The sequence below is a fragment of the Rattus norvegicus genome, chromosome X (assembly GCF_036323735.1).
Source record: "Rattus norvegicus strain BN/NHsdMcwi chromosome X, GRCr8, whole genome shotgun sequence".
In the NCBI taxonomy this organism is placed as follows: domain Eukaryota; kingdom Metazoa; phylum Chordata; class Mammalia; order Rodentia; family Muridae; genus Rattus; species Rattus norvegicus.
Window position 1 is genome coordinate 34,085,402 of NC_086039.1, and position 15,351 is coordinate 34,100,752.

Sequence of the window (15,351 nt, forward strand, 5' to 3'; positions counted from 1 at the left end):
CTGTATGTAAATATGAAATCTTGGTGAGCAGAAAGAGTCCCTATAGCCTTTCCAAGTATCAACAAAATCGGTAGCCATCACTGCCTCTCCTCAGCAGTCTCACTGACCATTAAACCCTGAGGGGGTGTTTCATGTGTCACTAATGTCTATTTCACTCAGAGATGGAATTTCTACTATTAGCATATACCCATTGTGCAAAAATGGCTTTCATTAAGATGTTTTCATACATGTACTTCTGTTCATATTCATCCTCTCTCCTGTCCTCTCCCCTCATATTGGTTCCTTCCCTTCCTCTTCACAAATAGTCCCCCTTCTACATTCATCATATGTATGTATTAAATATATTTTATTTTATGCTTATAGGTCTTTTGGTTTGCATGATGGATATTTGTGTACCATGTGCATGCCATCAGTGCCCACAGAGGCCAGAAGCAACCAGATATTCTAGAACTGGAGTTATAGATGTCTGTCACTTGCTACATGGGTTTTGGGACCTGACCCTGGATCCTCTACAAAAGCAGCAAGTGTTCTTAAGCACTGAGACATCTCTCTAGCCTGCCCCCCTATGAGCCATTCAGTTGTGAGGGAAGGCTCAGGGATCTTCACAAGAGTGGGTAGAAAGCTTGCAAGATGAGGAGGTGGGTGATGACTCCAAGATAACAGTGTTTTCTGTGTACAACAGAACAGTTGCACAGATGAACTCATAGAAATCGTGACCACATACCCAAGATCTGAGCAAGTTCAAGCCAGACAAAAATCCCAGCATGGAGGGGGAGGAGATGGGCCCACATGCCCAGCCTTAGTGGGGAACGATTGCCTTTTGTTAGCTGCTGGGAGAGGGAGAGTCAGTTATTGAAGGGTGTGACCCCTGGTAGTTTATGCACTGGGGCAGGCTCCATGCCCAAGAGGATTTGGGCAATAACATGAGTTTGTTGGGTTTTGTTTTTGTTTTTAAGGTGAGAGAACATTGGGTAGGTAAGGAAGTGGAAATTGATCTGGAATGAGGAATTAGGGGAAGTGGGTGAATATGATCAAAATACATTTTTTGAGATAAGGTCTCTTTACACCGCTCTCGTTGTCTTTGAACTCACCCTGTAGGCCTGGCTGGCCCCAAACTTACAGAATTCCACTTGCTTCTGCCTCCCAAATGCTGAGATTAAAGGCATGTATCACCGGACCCAGCCTTGTATGAACTTGTTGAAGAATTAAGAGTAATACTTTCCAAAGAAAGGAGTAAAGATATTGAGCATGTTTTCCTGTATTTGTTACCTATTTAGATTTCATCTTTTGAGAATTCTCCATGCATTTATTGTCATGTGATAGTTCCTGGGGCAATATAAAGAAATGTCTGTTACCTCTACATAGAGAGGGCACAGACAGACCAAAGAAAGGATTCTAAGTCCAGATTGGTGAACCAGTGAGTTTATTGCATGATCCATAGGCAGTTTTACCACTGAGGAGGTTCCCCGAGAAGCTTACACAATCAGCCATATGCAAGCAAGAATGTGTTTCCCCACTTGTTCCCCTCCACATCACAAAATTGTTTATCTCTTCCATTATCTTGATCATAATCCTCATTATGATTTCATGGAGGAGGCTGGAAAGACGACTCAGCACTTGCTGCTCTTGCAGAGGGCTGGAGATCTAGTTCTCAGAGGCCATATAGGCTCTCAACTGCCTATAACTCTAGTCCTCTTCTGCCCTCCACAGGCAGCCCACACACATGGTATCTACTCAACATAGACACATACACATAAATAAAAATTAATGATCAAAATGGTTTTATGAAGGCTCTTGGGAGTCTTGCCCCTCCCTTCATGAAAACATGTTAATAGGCCAGATATCAAAAGGGTCTCCCACATGTGACTGCAGCTGCTCTGACCTAGTCATATGCTTCCGGAAGCAGCATCTGCTCCAGCTCCTTGTTATGACAGTCAATTGCAATCTCCTCTGAAATAAGTGCTTTCACCCTCTTTGAAGAAGCCAAAAGAAGATGATCTTCAGGTAGGATATGGGTAACGATCCAATGGCTGTTTCGGCATGAAATAGCACATTATCGAATTTTCCAGAGCCGTACTGGTGACCATATGAAGAGTAAGCCAGGTCTTCATGAACTGTCGCTACATGAATATTTTTGTCACTAAATGCTAACTGTCCAATGTGGAAGGCTCCCTGGTAAATTGCAACAGACTGGCAGATATTGTCTACAATGAAGAAGTAGAACCCATAATCTTAGCAGCGTGTCAGAGTATTTTGGGTGTTTGGATCCAAAATGATCTCCTGCCAATACACTACATGTTTAATTAACTGTTCTGCCTTCTTAAATTCATGCTCGACTACACAAGCCTTAGAAGTTCGTCTTAAAACACCCACCACAACTTTGACTGGTAAGCCTGCTGTAATTTCCTCCACTGCCTGAACACACCATTTGTATGCCTCGTCATACTGGCTTTCTGCAAACAGGAGCGCCCATAGTTCTCCGTAGAGAGCAGCTCTATTTGCTTGCTGGCCATGTTTTGACAGCTTATCCATGTATGTCTGAGCTAATTTAAATGTTTCTTCACCTAGATGATCTTTGCAATTTCCATTTTGCACACGAAGTAACCTCAAGCAAGGGAGCATCCTGTAGAGTACACAACTGAAAGCAGGACAGAAAAACTTTCGCAGCATCAGCGTACCAGCCTGCATCGGGAAGAAAGCCACCTAAGACAAAGCCAACCTGGATGGCTTTCTCCTTTACTGCAGCATCTGAGCCTGCTATGTAAGAGCACTGTCTACTGAAGGAGTAGGCCAAGACAGAAGAAACCTTAAACACCATGGTCCATCAGAGCCTGAAAGCAATGGTGGAGCAAGTGTCTTTCACCCAAAGCTCTCACAACTTTAGCAAAAATTCCCAATTCACAGAATTCACTGCCCAGTTGACATACGCATCCCTGTTGGTAAAGCTTGTAGTAAACTTCAAACTGGATATTCTTAGTCAAGGAGTGGATGTTGAGGCGCGAGCGGATGTAGTTGTCCTTCACGGTGGAGATGGCAGTGTTGTACAGAGCTTCTGGGATCCACTCGACTCCATGGCCGCCATCTTCCCTGGCTCCTCTTCTGCCTCCTCTTGCAGCCCTCCACCGTCCTTCATAGTGAACTCCTGTGAGGCTTCTGAGGGGTGAGACCAGACTCTGTGTCTTCATACAGACAGAGGACAGAAGGTGGTGGTATAGGATATCAGGATGAACACAGAGCACCACAAAACTAAGAGCCTTACATTCCCAGCAGGCACTCCTTTTTTAAAAACAAACAAACAAACAAACAAACAACCCAAAAACCAAACCAAACCAAACCAAACAAAACGGAGTCTGGTGTGACCCAGGCTGAACCTTAAACTTATTACATTACCAAGGATGGCTTTCTTCCCGATGCACGCTGGTCCAGTGATGCTGCGAAGGTTTTTCTGTCCTGCTTTCAGGTTTGTGTACTCTACAGGATGCTCCACTGGTTTTGAGCATTGAGTGTTGTGCGAGGTTACTTCATGTGTGAAATGAAAATTGCAAAGATCATCTAGGTGAAAAAACATTTAAATTAGCTCAGACATACATGGATAAGCTGTCAAAACATGGCCAGCGAGCAAATAGAGCTGCTCTCTACGGAGAACTATGGGCGCTCCTGTTTGCAGAAAGCCAGTAGGATGAGGCATACTTCTGATCCTCCTGCCTTAGCCTCTTGAGTGCTGGAATTCCAGGCATGTACCACCAAACCCAGTATATGTAGTTTTAGGAACTGAACTCAGCTTCATTCATGTTAGGCAAGCATTGTTAACTGATATATCCCCAGACTGTTAAATCCTCATTTTAGTGACTAATTTTAAGGTTTCCTTTACTTAAAACCACGTTGACAAAATAAGGAAAAATCGATTGGACTTTCACTCTCTCCCTTTTTCCTATCCCCACTAAAGGAGCAAAAATATAGCAAGACCTGAAATCTATAATCTAGGTGTCCTCGTTAGCCTTCACTGTCACATCCTAGAGTCACCTGAGTGTAAACCCCAGTTGAGGGATTATCCAGAGGAAATTGGCCTATCAGCATGCCTGTGGTGGATTTGATTAATGTAGGAGGGTCCAGCTCACTGTGGGCAGCACCATTCCCTAGGCAGGAGATCATGACCTGTATAGGAAAGCTAGGTAAAGATAAGCCTGAAAGCGAATCAGCAAAGAGCACTCCTCCATGGTTTCTGCTTCAAATTCCTGCCTTGAGTTCCTACCCTGACCTCCCTTAGTGATGGACTGTGACTCAGAAGTGTAAACTGAGTAAACTCTTTCCCCTCTAAGTTGTTTTTGGCTGTGGTGTTTCTCCCAGCAACAGATTGAAACTAGAACATTTAGAAATCAGAAGACCATTGTTGATCAGTAGGGCTCATATGCTGTTCATAAAAAAGTCCCCTTGACAAAATGCAGAGGTGGAAGACGTGTGTGGTTGAGAACAGAAGGGAGTAAAGATGAAGATGTCAGCCATCTCTTGTCAGAACAGATTTAAATTGTTTTTTGAATATTAGGATTTCTTTCCTGGTCCCCTGTCTTGTCATAGGTTTATTCAATCCAATAACATGAGTTGTCTGGTGATCTGTAGGAGTCCTGTTTTGTTTCACAGAATACAACCCAAGCTACTGAAATCACAGCACAGTTAAGAGTCTGGGGATGGGTCTCCTGCCAGTGGAACCAACTTATCTTGCATAAATGTAAGAGGTTTGAAAGCTTATGTGCTGGAGGTAGTGTTTTCTACTAGAAATCTTAAATGGATCATGAAGCACGGAACATATGGACTATGGAGAAAACATAATGTTTAGAAGATAAGAGGAAAGAGATGCTAAAACTAAATGCACGACTTGCAGTTCTACTCTCAAATAAGGAGTTTCTTAAGGGTTCTTAAGAAGACAATGGGGGAAATATGTACATACAATTACTCATAGCAGCCCAGTCGCTTACCACATTTGCCACTAGTGGCTATTCAGTAAGTGCATAGAATGGAATTAAACAGCTTTACATTCCATGTATGACTTTACTAGCCAAGTGACAGTATTTGTCATTAATTCAGATGTCTATTTTGCAATATAGATTGAATACTTGAAGACAGGTATGAGAGATGGTACAGCAGTTAGGCGTACTGGCTGCTCTTGCGAAATGCTTGGATTTGATTCCAAGTATCCATGTGGTGGCTCACAACTGTCTATACCTCTAGTTCCAGGTTATCTAACACCTCCTCTGGCCTCCTCCAGCATCAGGCATCCATTTGGTGCACAGACATACATACATACAGGCAAAACACCCATACACATTTTTAAAAATGAAAAAGTAAATACTTGAAGCACAGTCATTGTATTAAGCATTTCTATTTTAATCTGGTACTCCTATAAAACATGGGATGGAATTCTTTTACGAGAAATTTATGTTTCTATTCTTTTTTTTTTTTTTTCGGAGCTGGGGACCGAACCCAGAGCCTTGCACTTGCTAGGCAAGTTCTCTACCACTGAGCCAAATCCCCAACCCGCAAGAAATTTAAAAATCATTTATTCATGTGTGTTTGTGTGTGTGTGTGTGTGTGTGTGTGAGAGAGAGAGAGAGAGAGAGAGAGAGAGAGAGAGAGAGAGAGAGAGAAAGAGAGATGTGTTTGGGTGCCCATGGAAGCCAGAGAAGGATAACAAATTCCCTGAAGTTTTAGTTATAGGTGTACGCTAACCCATTGTGGGTCTTGGGAATTCAAATAAGTCCTCTAATCCCTTAGGAATAATCTATTCATGCGTAAGATAACAGTAAGAACGAAAGAACATCCAAATCCATAGCTGTTTAAAAACTGCTTGTAACCTCAGCTCCAGGGGATCTGACACTCTTCTCTGGAGTCTATATGCACTTGTACTTACGTATTTTTAATAAAAAAATTATGCAATAGGGCTCATTAATAAAGTCCAATGTTATTAAAAGCATGTAAAATTGAACAGGCAGAAATCCTGCCTACTTCTTTATCTCCCAAAGCTGACCTGACCAAAGTCTTACTTTAAAAGCATTTTCTCGTAAAGGACTGTCCAGAGCCATAATGGGACAAGCTAATAACTAGCAGGTGATCTCTCTGAGATGGCCTGCTTCAGATTACTATATAATCTGCAAAGGTTGGCCCTTATTAAGCATGGCTGTAAGGGAATTCATTTTAGGAAAGAATCCTGCTATTAGTATGCTTTTCCCCTTTGGAGCAGATCTCTGCAGATCTACAAAGATGTACTGTCTTGTAGTGATGCTATAGATGTCTATGTAAATAGATGACTTCTTAAATCTTAATGATATCCTATAAGAATTCCTAAAATTATAACGGTGATTATTAAGCTCTTTTATAGTGGGACTGCGATTAGGTCCTTTTTCTGGTAGTCAAACTGCAGTGAGAACTCTGCTAGTCTGCCAAGTGTCACCAGTTAATTGCTCTTAGATGGTAACCAGACTTTCTCCTACTCAGAGCACATTCCTAGAGGTTGTAAAACAATTAACCAAAGGTCCTAAAATGGAACTAATGATTTATTATAGGTGATAGGACAGAAGATAAAATATTGACTCGGTTTATCTATACAAATCTTCACTAATAACAGTTATGGTTTTAACCCTTCAGTGAACCTGTGGAGCTGAGACAGGTGATGGATGTTTAGCCAGATAATTACTCCTGGGGGGTATGCATGCAAACATTCTCTGTTGGAAACTTCTATTTCAATTTATGATTTGATTTTTTGTGTGAACTTGTGATGAAATTTGTAACATGTAATCATGTATTTTGAAAGATGTGTAAGTCCTGAGGACAAAGAGTGAGAGAGGGCATGGAGAGATGGCTCAGCAGTTAAGAGCACTGGCTGTTCTTCCAGAGGTCCTGAGTTCAACTCCCAGCAACCACATGGTGGCTCACAACCATCTGTAATGGGATCTGATGCCCTCTTCTGGTGTGTCTGAAGGCAGCTACAGTGTACTCACATACATAAAATAGATCTTAAAAAAAAAAAAGATATGAGTGAGAGATAGAAGGAACTTTTTTGCCTTAGGAGAATTTTTTGCCTTTCCTCGCTTAGAGTAGAAACTTTTTCTTTTTCTCCACTTAGAACTTTTCCCTTTCCCCACTTACGATCTTTCCGCTTTGCCCCTTAGATAGCTTTCATAGGAAGCTTTTTACGACTTAGTAATAAACGCTGCAATCACTTTTCAAAATATCCCTTTCTCTTCCTGCGACCCCCTACTAGCAGGCTAAAAGCCCAGCAGTTCCTGCTGAGATAGAACAAAGGCTATTCATCCTTTGCTATTTTAGGAAGAGGTGCTAAGTGCCAGAGATTGCAGTTTCTGGCCTCAGGGGGAGAGAGAAGACAGGTCAGCTACAGTAGCATAGTAACTTAGACTTAGATAAGTAAACTTTTTATTATACAGCAAACTTAAATATCTCGGAAGATAAAGTCTTACCCTCTCCAGACACTCTTCCCCCTCCGAAGCCTCAAGAAGAACCAACAAGAATAAAAAATAAAAAATAAAAAACCCTGCAGGGGCAAAGGACCTGACTTAGGTCATCCCTAGAGTTCAACAGTAAAAGTCTATGTATGTATATACATACATGTATATACCTTTAATCCTAGCACTTGGGAGGTAGATGCAGATGGATCTCTGAGTTTGGTCCAGCCTGGTGTATGTTATGGGGGAGTGGAGGAATCCCCTAGTAAATGTGTGTTGAACACAGTCATGTCAAGAACCTTAGTGTCTCAGGTCCATGGGAATAGGAAAGTCTTCCCGAGGTGAGGCACAGAGGGATGGCAAAGCTGCCTTCTGGTCTGAGTGTCATAGATACAAATACTAATAATGTCAACCATGACTTTTTCCTCCCTGAGGCCTGTGCCTTGAGAACGTTCCCTTATAGATACCTCCTATTGAGATTAGTTAAGCTTGCCTCCTTGTAGAGCTGTATATATGAACCTGCCTTCTTCATTAGATGTATAAAATAAATGCACTGAGTTTCCTGCTTGCTGTTGGTGGTACATCTCCATCAGAGAGCACATGGCCCACCAGATCCTGGCTCTGCTCTAAGAATTCATTTGTCCTTTCTTCATTGCCTTGTTTCCCCAGTTAAGTCCCCAAGCAACACAAGACATAGCACCACATAACAAGTTCCAGGCCAGTCATGGCTACACTACATAGTGAGACCTTATCTCAGCTCTTATCTCAATCCTCCAATCCTCTCAAAAGTCAAAGAACAATGTTGTGCAATAGAACTTTCTGCAGTGATGTAATGTTCTGTGTCTGAAATATCCAGCATTGTTGCCAGTAGAAAGAAGTGAATACTGAACACTAAAAAGAGCTGCAGATAACAAAGTATACCAGAGACAATGAGATCTAATACTTAACACAGCTAAAGTGAACAGAAAAGAAATCTATAATTAAATGGCCCCAAGCATTACTAAGAATTGACCTTCACTCATGTTATATGGTTTGATTGGTCTTCTTTTCCTCTTCCTCCTTCCTTTAGTTTTTTGAAAGAGGACCTTACTATGTAGCCCAGAGGCTGGCCTGCCTCTGTCTCCCTGTTGTTGTTTTGATTATGGGCATATGTTGCCATGACTTTCAGTTTAATTTTCATTTCTAAAGTCACAAAAAGGTCACAGGCCCAAATTTCAAGTCTTCGTATGTCTAGACATTAGAAGAAATAAATCCTTTAAACCAAAGGCTCACACATAAGACTCTTCGCCTATTTCTGTTTCTTGTTGATAGAGTTCAACATTCCCAATAGTCGCCAGAAAAGAAATGAACAGGAAAACGTGTTGGTTGAAACACAAGGCATACAGGAAAAATAACTAACCTCCACTTAAAGCAGGCTTGGGATGTAAAGTGAATAAATAAATTAATGGGAAAAAGAAAAAGCTGAGTCTTCTCTGGGGGAGTTTCTTGGCATAAAGTTTGTCCTTTGCTACCAAACTATCTGGTTCATTTAAGGGCTCTCCAACTTGGGAAGCACATGCCATTGCTTTCCGTCACTCATGAGGAAAGGACAAGTGGTCCAGGATGTCCTCATTTGTGTCCCATTGGGAAGGTCAACATCCTGAGGCAGCTCCATCTTCAGACAAAGGGGCTTGTTTATTTTGTCTGCTTTGTGTGTTTAGTGTGTGTGTATGTGTGTGGTGTGTGTGTGTGTGTGCATGCCCACTGGGGATGTAGGTCTGTGTTTGTGTGTGTGTAAGCATGTCATGCTACAGGTGTACAGGTCAAAAGAGAACTTGGGTGAGTCAGATCTCCCCTTCTACCATGTAGGTCACAGAGATTGAACTCAGGCATGGGGTAAGTGTTTTTGGTTTTGTAATTGTTCTATTGAAGCAGGATCTTACTATGTAGCTCCAGGCTGGCCTAGAAGCTACTTAGTAGCCTAGGCTGGACTTAAACTCCTAGCAATTTTTCTACCTCAGTTCCCTGAGTATTGGGATTGCAGATATGAACCACCATGCCCAGGCAAAGGAGATGTTTTTGTTTATCTCCAAAGACTGGTAGTTGTCTAAAATCAAAATTAATAAAATGGAGTCATGCATAATGGTAATTCTATTTGTGCTGTCCCAGTCTGGTGACTAATAGATGACTACTGAGCATGTTTTAAGGTTGTTGGGAGCAATGGCATGAGGAGAATGTCCCTTTCCCAGCTACCCTGACTTACCTGGAACCTTGTTACCAAAACTGAAATCACAACCAACCTCTGAGCTGCTCTGAGATCTAAGATAGTGGGATTATGAGCTCTCCCCCAGTGGGCATTCCATCAACCGTGGCAGTGGGAGTGCCCTGGGGTCTATGCCTGGGCTTTCCTCCCTCCCCCATGGCACGTCCTTCCTGGAAAGTCGTGAGTGGGGAGATGAACTTGGATGGCTCTGAGGTTAAGTAGGACATTTAGGTTTTGAAGCAACAAGGAGGAAGCTATGAGCAGGGACACATCTGTTCCACTTCGAGAGACACGGTGGGGGCAGGATATTGTTGGAGACGGCTCTTTCTCCACCCACTCGAGGAAGGCTTTTACCATCTCCTCCACCTTGGCACCGAGGTCACTGAGAGAAGAAAAGCTGTCCCAGAGGAAGAGGCAGCCAAGCCAGCCCAGCCATTCTAGCAATGACACTGTTAAATGCAATGGAAATTTCCCAAAGGAAAGAGCTGACCTAATTCCCGGAAAAAAAAAGAGAGAGAGAGAGAGACTAGATGAGAAGGAAAAGACAATACACACAGAGAGATAAGGATTTAGTCAAGGCACAGTGGCGTGTTACTGACATGCTGTTCACATTTCTAAAGTCCCAGCCCTTTCGAGGCAGGAGGATCAAGAGTTCAGGGCTAATGCAGGCTGTGTCCTGAGGGCAAGGCCAGTCTCAGCTATCGATAGTGAGACCATTCAAAAACTAAAGGGAGGGAATCACTTTGCTTTCTTCATTCTTATAAATATTCTAGGTTCAGATAAATTTTCACACATTTTGATGAGTGTTTTTGATAATACATTTAAACTAGAGAGTGTCCCGATATGCAAAAAAGTAAGATTTTAATCTGTTCACTTTTTTCAAAAGGGATATATCAACATACACATTGTTTGTGGTATATGAGTGTCCATTTTCCCTCACCAGATGTTACCAGTCCTCAGATCCTAAATTCTAGCAAAGCCATGGTATAGTAATATATGAATTGTTCACTGATTTGGACTCTCTGTTTCACAATAATGTTGAATATCACTATGTATTGAAGGGTAATGGTTATTTCCTTTGTATACATTGTGTAACTTATCTCTTGCTCCACCCCCCTCATGACAAGTTCCTTGTCCTCAGTGTTATGGGTGAGTACAGACATTCTTTGCATGTTCCTAGATCACTTTTCAATTTGTCATATGGTCATTGCCCTGATTTTTATGTCTTCTATAAGTACCTTAAAATTTCTTTCCTTTTCAGGGTTGGAAAGATGGCTCAATGGTTAAAAGCACTGGCTGTTCTTCTGGAGGACTCAGTTCATTTCCCAGCCCCCACGCGGAACTTTTCAATTGTCTGTTAACTCCAGTTCCAGGGGGTCTGATGCTCTCACATATGCATGTAAGCAAAACACCAATGCGCATAAAAGAAAACTAAATAAATCATTTTGGGGTGGGTGGTGAGGTGGCTCAGTAGCTAAGAGCACTGGCTGCAATTTTTAGAGGTCCTGAGTTCAATTCCCAGCAACCACATGCTGGCTCACAACCATCTTTTAAAAAGAATCTGATGCCTCTTCTGGCATGTAGGTGTACATGTAGATAAAGTACTCATACAATAAAAAATCACCTCATTCAACACTAATAGCTAGTCACTAAGACTTTTGTTCTTTTGTTCATCATTTGTTGTTGTGTGTAGATTTTGAGACAATGTTTGACTCAATAGTCCAGACTAGTCTTGAATTTATAGTGATTTCTCCTGCTTCAGCATCTTGAGAGTCTGGGTTATAGTAAGTAAAACTAATTTAGATTTAGTGTTTTGTTTAACTGGAGTAACCACTACCATTAAACGATGACATTTTTCTTAGTGTGTGTGTGTGTGTGTGTGTGTGTGCGCGCGCGCCCGCCTGTGCAGGTGCCCATGCCCATGCCTGTACCATGTCTGTACATGTACATTAGAGTACTGGTACAAGCCAGAAGAGGGCATCAGATACCCTGGAACTGGAGCCATCTGATGTGGGTGCTAAGAACTGAACCCCAGTCCTCTGCCAGAGCAAAAAGTACTCTTAACCACTAGGTCATCTCTTCAATTACTATTTTTTGGGCAGGGCAGGGGCTTGTTTTAAGTCACAGTTTCACATATGTATGTATGTATGTATGTATGTATGCATGCATGCATGTGTGTTTGGATGTATCCCTGGCTGGCTGCTACCTCACTATGTAGATCAGGCTGGGCTTAAACCCACAGAGATCCACTTGTCTGGGTCTCCTGAGTACTGGGACCAAAGGTATGTGCCACCACTCCTGGCTTCATTTTTCTTATTCTAATGGGAAAGTTTCCATTCCACAGAATCTGGTGAATCACGATTTAAAAAAAAAAAAGAGATGTGTATTGGCTGAGCATGTCACAAAAACTCAGACAGCTGATGCAGGAAGATCTCAGTGTGAACTCTAGCCTGAGTTATATAGGCAGATCTGATCTTAAAAGTACACAAACACACATATATGCATATGTGACATATGCTTTGATTAAAATATCCTTTTATTACTACTTCACTTAAATTATTATTATAAATAATTGATTTTTAAGCTATGCATGGTATTGCATACTTTTTAATCCCAGCACTCTGGAGGCAGAGGCAGGTAGATCTCTGTGAAGTTGAGGCCAGCCTGGTCTACACAGCAAGTTCTAGGCTAGCCAGGGCTACATAGTCAGATGCTGCCCTGAGAAAAAGTATAAGTATAGATAGGTTCCTCGTTATTTATGTGTTCATGCTGACTTGTTTGCCATACCCTTACATTTCTTCAGGTCTGAAGTAAAGTCAAGGCTAATAATCATAATCATAGTGAGCCTCCATGGATTACAGTATGTTGTTTGGTACAACTTATTTTTTTATTTTATTTTTTTTTCTTTTGATACAGGTTCTCACATATCCCAGTCTGGATTCGAAGTTGTTCTCTAGCCAAGGATGACCTTGAACTCCTCATCTTCATCCTCCTGCTTCCACGGTTTCAGTTCTGGTATTGTAGACATGTACTAGTATGCACAGTTTTCACAGTATTGGGGTAGAATAGAACACAGTAATTAGTAATGGCAGCATGTGTATATGTGGCAGGAGGCACAAACCAAGAAATTTTGACAAGGTGAATCTGCAGGGCTTCTAAGCCACTGAGAGTGGAGGGGAGGCAGCAGATAAGAACCATTAGGGATTCTGGCTGAGGGAAACCTGGTGGACAGTAGTAACCCTGTTCTCTTCATGGAAAGTAATGGAGTCATGTCAGCTGAGGACATGGCTCAGTTACAAGACATGGCAGGGCAGCAGGGCTGGAGGAGGCTGCAGAGAGGTCCAGCTCTTACTATGGCCCTGTGGCCCTGGTATTCACTCATCTATTCCAAATGAAAAGTACAATGAGATTTCATCTTATGCAGTTAGAAGAGACATTTTCAAAATGCTGATAGAGCTGATGAGAAAAGGGAACCCGAGCTTTATACACTGCTGAAAGGGATGTAAATGAATGAAGACACCAGGGGAAACAAAGTGGAGGCTCCTCAAAAAACTAAGGCCAGAATTTTCCTGTGATCTAGCCATACCACTCTCGGCTATGAAGGAGATGAAATTGGTATGTGAAGTTCACATCGGCCCTGCCGTGATCTACTGCAACACTATACATAGTAGTTGTCTTAGTCACTGTTCTATTGCCGTGAAGAGACACCATGACCAAAGCAACTTATAGCAAAAAGCCTTTAATGGGGTGCTTGCTTACAGTTTCACAGCTTCAGCTGGTTAATCCATCATCACCATGACAAGGAGCATGTCAGCAGACTGGCAGGCAGGCATAACCAATATGAACTTTGATATTTCTCCCCCACAGACTAACTTTTTTTGTTTACTTCATGGAAAGTTAATCACTACTCCTTGGAAATAAAAATTAACCCAGACAAACTGGGTGTAATTTTTGCCAACATTATATTCTGTAAAGTTAGTTTGTATGTTTTCATATGGGTATGGGTGATTTGCCTACCTGTTGGTCTGTGCAACATTTGCATGCAGTGCCTTCAGACACAGAGGAGGGCATAGGATACCCTAGAACTGGAGTTGCAGTTTTGAGCCACAAGATGGGTGCTGGGAATTGAACCCAAGTCTTCTGGCAAAGGACAGCCGATGCTCTCTTAACCTCTGAGCCATTTCTCATCCCCCAACACTATATTCTTTAATTTTTTTGAGACAAGAGCTCTCTACACAGCATTGACTGTTATTAGAACTCACCAGACTGACCTTAAACTTACAGAGCTCAGCCTGCTGAGCAATGGGGTTTAAAGGCATATGCCCACCATACTGAACGTACTGGCTAGTTTTATGTCAACTTGGCACAAGCTATAGCCATCATGAGAGGAAGGGATCTCAGTTAAGAAAATGCCTCTAGGAGATTGTGCTGTGGCCTATAGGGCATGTTCTTAATAAGTCATTGATGGGGGAGGGTCCAGTGTACTGTGGATAGTACCACCCTGGGCTGGTGGTCCTGAGTTCTATAAGAAATCAGGCTGAGCAAGTCAGTAAGTAGCACCCCTCCCATGGCCTCTGCATTAGCTCCTGCCTCCATTTTCTTGACCTATTTGAGTTCTTGTCCTGACTTCCTTTGATGACGAGTAATGATGTGGAAGTGTAAACCAAATAAACCATTTCCTGCCCAAGGTACTTTTAGTCATGGTGCTTCATTAGAGTGATAGTAACTCTAACTAGGACATCCAGCTTTTCTTTTTGGTGAGCCTTTTGAATACGATAGTTTCATATGATTTTTCTCTTCTTCACATCATTCCCAATAACTTTTAGGCTTTGTAGGATTCCAGTTTACAATTAGAATTAGTTGATCATACTCAACCATCAAATAATCATAGGATCTGAGAAATATAAAAATGCACAAAATTTTAGGCCCTGCTTTCCAGGAAATTTCAGTTCATTCTATCAAGAGAGGAATGTTAAGGGTGTGAAAAAATGCTAGGGACACCTATGAGGGTAAGAATCCAAAGCTGTGGACTGTCACTCTAAAAAAGCAATAGAATGGTTTCTCACAGGAGGGGCTAATCACAAGAGAACTCAAGAATGTCAATTCACAAGAAACTGAAAATAAGTACCCATAGAGGCAGGACATGGACATGGCCAACTCAAGGAACTGGCTGGCTCAGAGGAACATGGGAAGGGGTGGGGTTGGTGTAGGTACTCTCATGAACCAAGCCAGGTTGGGTTCAGCTCTTAGAGAACAGAGTGGATTGTCTAACACTGGCCTTGGGGTGCAGGGTGAGTGAAAGTATGGATGTGGAAATGGCTTCAGTATAAATGACATGGGAAAAGACCATAGAAGTCACAGAGATCTACCTGCCTCTACCTCCTTAGTGCTAGGATTAAAGGCATGCGCCAATATGCCCAGCTCAACTTTATATTCTTAAAGTGAGACTTTAAGAAATCTGTAAGTTCTTATTTGTGGGTCTCAGCCTATGAATGAGCATTGTCATAGAGAGTTATATACATTAATAACCATACTGAACTTTTGTTAATTCTGGGACATTATGTTGAAATTTTTAGGTGCTATTGACATGTTATGCTTGCTTGTCTAAAATTCTCACATCTGTGCGTGGAAGTGGGAGGCAGGGACTTTTGTCTA

The 15,351-nt window shown here is 42.0% G+C and overlaps 1 pseudogene; it reads right to left on the reverse strand.

The window, feature by feature from the left end:
• Positions 1-1,882: 1,882 nt before the first annotated feature.
• Appbp2-ps1 (amyloid beta precursor protein binding protein 2, pseudogene 1) lies at positions 1,883-3,185 on the reverse strand (annotated as a pseudogene).
• Between the last annotated feature and the right edge of the window lie 12,166 nt (positions 3,186-15,351).